This window comes from Peromyscus maniculatus, chromosome 8, assembly GCF_049852395.1.
Source record: "Peromyscus maniculatus bairdii isolate BWxNUB_F1_BW_parent chromosome 8, HU_Pman_BW_mat_3.1, whole genome shotgun sequence".
NCBI lineage: Eukaryota > Metazoa > Chordata > Mammalia > Rodentia > Cricetidae > Peromyscus > Peromyscus maniculatus.
Genome location: NC_134859.1, coordinates 82,645,638 through 82,651,637, shown reverse-complemented (window position 1 = coordinate 82,651,637; position 6,000 = coordinate 82,645,638).

The window sequence follows — 6,000 nt, the reverse complement described above, 5'->3', positions numbered from 1 at the left end:
AATTCAGTTAAAACCACCTGACTGTCTATGAAATTGAATTCAGGCCGCTGCAGCAGAAGAACAGAACAGGACTGTACACATAAGCTGCTGTGGGACAGAGTTTGTACTCCAAACAGGACTCATTAATGAGTCCTAAAATTAATTTAGGGGCTCATGATCCACATTAAGAATAATAAGGCTGGGGCCGAGGAAGACACTTGGATCTGTAAGGGGCTTGCTTTGTAAACATGAGTCCCAGGGTTCATCTGAGAACCCGCACTAAAAGGCCAGGCATTGGCGGCGCTTGACTATAATCCCAGGGCTGGGGAGGGGACAGAGGGGTCACTGGGGCTTGCTAGCCAGCCAGTCTAGCCTAACTGGTGAGCTCACGGTTCAGTGAGACCCTTTCTCAAAGGAAGTGGAAGGCATTTCTGAGGGTGACACCTGTGGCTATCCTCTGGCCTACCAATCTAACACACACACACACACACACACACACACACACACACACACACACACAGAGCACATGCTCACACTCACTCTCATGAACAGGCAGGCACACACATGCATCAACAGGCAGATAAATAAACAAAGCTGGATCTGGTGGCACATGCTAGTGACCCTAGAACTTGGGAGGCTGAGGTTGGAGAAGTGTAAGTTCAAGGCCAGTACTATATCATGAGCTCCAGGTCAGCCAGAGGTACATAGTGAAACTGTCTCAAATAAATAAGAGCACAGTACATACAGCTATCTTTCTTGATTTTTTTATTCACGTATATAACATTTACATGTGTGTTAAATATAAAAACACTAATATATATATGTATATATGTGTATATATATATGTGTGTGTGTGTGTGTGTGTGTGTGTGTGTTTGTTTGTTGTTTTGGAGACAGTTTCCTCTGTGAAGCCCTGGCTGTCCTGGAGCTCTGTAGACCAGGTTGGCCTTGAACTCAGAGATTCACCTGCCTCTAGCTCCCTAGTGCTGGGGTTAAATGTGTGTGCCACCACCACCCAGCTATAAATATATCTCTTCCTAAAGCTGTGGTCAAACTGTAAAAGGCACTGATGTAATGTGTAGAGGTAACTGGGGTAGAGGTAAGCTACAGTGTGCAGGAATAAGAAAAATGGGTTGCTGGACACAGTGACACACACTTATAATCCTAGCACCTGGGAGCTGGAAGCAGGACCAGCAGGAGCTCAATGTCACCCTCAAACACATAACAAGAACACAGCCAGGACTACACAAATCCATCTCAAAAACAAAACCAGGTGGGTGTTGTGGTGTACCCTTTAATCCCAGCACTGAAGTGGCAGAGGCAGGCTGATCTTTACAGGGAGCTTCCAGCCAACCATGGCTACTATGAGACCCTGTCTCAAAAAACAAAATGAAACAAACAAAAACCCACCAAAACCAAACACCACCCCTCCCCCCCAAAAGAAAAGAAACAGCTTGTTAATATCTGTCAGGGATCCAAAAGGGCTGGGGTGACTCAGCAGTTAAGAACCCTCAGCACCCACATCAGGCATCTCACAACCACCAGTAACTCCAGCTCCAGGGATCTGACACCCTCTTTCTGGCCTCCGAGGGCACCTACACACACACACACACACACACACACACACACACACCCCAAACCTTACACCCTCTTTCTGGCCTTCGAGGGCACCCACACACACACACACACACACACACACACACACCCACCCCAAACCTTAAAAAAAGCAGAAGAGAATGAAAACGGGCCCTCCTGTGATCTGTTCAGCTCTGTTCCGTTCTAAGAGGTTTCAAACAGGGAAATGGGAACAATACGGTTTCCTTCCTAGACACTGAGTCCCTAACTGGAATCCTGTAAAGGAACAAACAGGGTGGATGAGAGCTGGGAAGGCTTGTGACAGAGCTGGCTTGTCCTCCAGTTGGCACAGCCCTATCTCAGAGGGCAAGCTTCAGGTTACAAGGACCCACACCACCTGACACTGCATTACATCATTTTAAATATACTCCTTCATTCATTCCCCTCCCCCAGAACAGAACCCAGGACCTTACTCACGCTAGGTGAATGCTCTAATCACCCAACACCGTCCCTAGATCTCTTCTTGTTTTTTGGTTTGAGACAGGGTCTCACTAGGTTTTCCAGGTGGCCTTTGAATTTGTGAGCCTCTTGCCTCAGCCTCCCATGGGGCTAAATTGAGGCCTTGGCTCCAGGCTCAGCTGACATGTTTGTCAGGTTTTCTCCCCTGGAAAGCATGCTCGTCAGAGTGCCGACTCCCTGCCTTGCCCACCTGCTGACTCTCTAGGCCTAGACCAGCAGCAAGGACTCACTAGACACATGTGGTGTGCACGGCCGAGGGACTGGAGTGGGTAGGGCGAGGAAAGGAGCCTCACCCAGCACTGCATTTCCAGCTGCTGCCACCCACTGGCTGCGCCTGTTAAGCTGTCTGCACCTGTGTTGATGCTTCCAGCCGGGTCACACCCAGTCCTGACCCTTCCCCCGGGTGCTTCTCTCAGGGATTCTGTGACCACTGCACCCAGTGCCGGTCAGCGCAGGGTCACTGCAGCCGAGCATCACCGAGGAGGGCAGCGCTGCACAAAGGACATCAGGTTAACTGTGGTAGGCAGCCTTGGGAACGCATCACCCAGTTGGACCTGGTGGTGCAGGCCTGTGATCCCAGATACTCAGGAGGTTGAGACAGGAGGATAGCAAGTTGGAGACCTGCCTGAGTTCCGGAGTGAGTTCAGGGCCGGCCTAGACAACGTGGTAACACGCTGTGTCCAAACACAAAGTGTGAAGAGGGCTGAGGATGTAGCAACGGTAATGCTGACGCAATGTGCATAAGCTCTAGATTCAGTCACCAGGAGTGGGTGGGCAGGGGACAGGAAATATGGTAAAGGGCAGGCAGAATTTGGGGCTGGGATAGGTGCTACCAACTAGAGTTACCAACCAATAATCCAGGTGTGGCTTACATGATTATTTTACATAAAATGAGCAATCATTAACCAAGGGACCCTCAGAATGTCATCTGAGCTTAAGGAAGAAATGAAGAAAGACAACATAGGAATATGGCTACTTTTTCTTCTTTTTTACTTTGAACATTAGCATGAAGTTGATTACCGTACACATCCAAAGGCCCAGCATGTTGGAGAAAAAAATCATTAAATGGTACACCTTGTACCAGAGTCTTAATAAGAACAAAATACACAATGCTACATTGAGTGGTTAAAAATACACAAAAAAGTAGTTTTAACAATCTATAAATTTTTATACTTAAGATCATGATTGAGTTGAAATAAAAAAAGTGCATTTCAATTGCTAAAAAAAATAATATTGGTATACTTAACACAAGGAGGAAATTATCACACCAGGGGATCTGACAGGATGCTAGGGGAAAAGACGACTCGGACACCAGGCATTGCGGGCCAGGTCAGAGCCCGCCTGACTCCATCCATCATGAAGCGCCTCAGGTCAAGCAGCCCATGCCCATCCTTCCCATCTCCAGAGATCCTGTCCTACCTACCTGTCACCACCCCCTACACACATACACACTGAAGGTCCTCTGAGCTTCTTTACAACTGAGAGATACCCTCTCTCACCGAGTCCCAGTTTAATGTGACCTTCAACTGGGCCTGTATAGAGACAAGAGGGAGCCGTGCCCGTTCCTGACTAAGCAGTCAATCTTTTGACCTTGCAGGCAGGACCAGAACCAAGCAGCTTGTCTCTTCTCATACTCCTTTGGACAAACATTCAACAGCAAGCTTTGTAAACCTAAGGCTAAGGATTCTTGGCAAGCAAACTGGGCTTCCTTTAAGAAACGAGAAAGTACAAGTGACCTCAGCACTATGGGGAAAGCCACCCGCTACCTAACATGGTCACAGCTTCCATTCCGCTCTGGACAGTGCTGGAACTACAAGGAGCCCCCACTCTATGTGTCTGGCATTGTTCAGGTTCTTGGGTCTTGCTGGGGAAAAGGGACCAGGAAGACATCAGTAAGGGATGTCTTTCCCTAGGTAACTGCTTCCTGATCCTGCAGGGTAAATGTTCACAGGCTGCTGTTTTCCCTAGTGGAGACCCAACTATTCATCTGAAGATGCCCAAAGAGCTGACGAGGGCCAGGAGCCCAAAGACAAGGAACTGTGGAGAGGGCTGGGCCAAAATTCTAGCCTGAAGGGGTACCTGCTGTGGGAGACCTCCCCCCTCGACCTGGAAGACACCTTTTGGTCAGACAAAGTGAGAACATGTGTGCTTACACACACTCCAAAGTCTCCACTGCTGTGACAGATGTGAGGCTGCAGGGCCACAATGGGATTCGCGGGGAGGAAACAGGGGAGAGGGTTACCTTTCAGCTCTGCATTTACTAAATACTGGATCCTTCATGATAAGGGCCAGCTTTCGATCTCATGTCACCAGTATTAACAAAGCCTGGATGATTATGCTGCCTGACCCACACGGACCTCAGACCCAGGAATCTCTGCTCCCACCACAAGGCCTGAGCAACTACTGAACTCAGTGTTTCCGTCAAATCCAATCAGTGAACCAAGGGAGATCCCAGAAGAGACTTAAAAGCTGAGAAGAAAGTCCTTTACCACCCCCTTACGGTCAAAACAAGTACTGCATATGGAATAGAATCAGCTCAAGAAATGAAAAAAAAAATCATATTCAAATTTGTGGAAGATTAACTCATTTGATTTTCTGGGGCCATATATCGGGCGGTACAACTGGAGAAGGAAACACACACCACATACACTACACCGTTCTTTCCTTTTCAACTGAACTCAAATGAGTAATCATGCACGGGAAGATACTTTCCAATGCCGCCAAGCAGTCTCAGATCCCATGCAGGGTGCAAGGGAGACCCTGCTTCTGGCTAGTGGCCCCCTTCACCTATAAGGCAGACTGGAAAGGCTGTGCTCATTCAGGGGAGCCAGAGACACAGAAACAAGCTGCGTCCTTCTCGGGCAGGCTCTTGACTTGACTAAAACCAGGCAACACAAGCCATCAGATTTCTTTTTGACATTAAGCAAAACCCAGCTTCCAGATCTTTTTGAACATCTCCATTTCCTATAAAATCATTTTTAAGTAATTTGTCACATTCCTGATTTCACCAGAGACGCTCAAATAGGATGAAGGTAACCTGGAGTTAAGTGACGGGAACACCTCTGAGGAGCAAGAACTTCCTTTGATCCCTAATAAACACACAAAACAAGCAGCCATCCTTTTCAAAGGATGTAGCTCCTCCCAGTGATAGGTTAAGTATGGCTCTCTGCTATCTGAATGCCTGGGATTCTGGAGAGAAGAGTAACCAATTTAAAAGCAGGTACTTTTAGGCATCCAGTTCTCAAGAAGTGACTGTCTAGATCAGCGATGGGCAACAGCAAGGCCGAAGCTTGTTCATGATTTCTCCAGGAGACTCTACCTCGTAGTCTGCATACTGCCCTCATTGCAAACCACCAGTGAAACATCCAAACGTCCTGACTTCTGTTAGCAAACCAATCCTCACAATCTGCTACTGTCCCACCAATTAATATCCTGTCTGTTCCCAGACAAAAAGGATTAAAAATTTATCAACAGCTGCCTTTTGAGACTCTTACCTCCTGCGGCTTTCAGTCCTGGGTGCCTCCGTACTAATAACTTTCAGGAAAGATGCAGGAGATTGTAAATCAGAAAGCAAAGGTTTTGACTAAGGTCAAATACTCATCAGTGTTCATTCACCTACACAAATCCAATTTCCTCACTGAAAGAGTTCATCTGCTTCCACTTTAGGAGGGGACAGTCAACCCATTACATAGCACAAGGTTTAATTTGGGGTGGGAAGGACCAGCCAGGTGCTAAGTAATTTTTAATCAATGAAGTAAGTGCACATACTACACACAGAACACACTTCAGCTTCCTTTTTATTACATCTTTCATATATTATACACCAATTACACTTTTTAAATGACTTGTAAGAGGACAACTAGAAAATAAAATAAACGGGTTTGTGAGGGGACAGGTGGCTGGGTGAGAGGAGCCGATCCCCCCTCC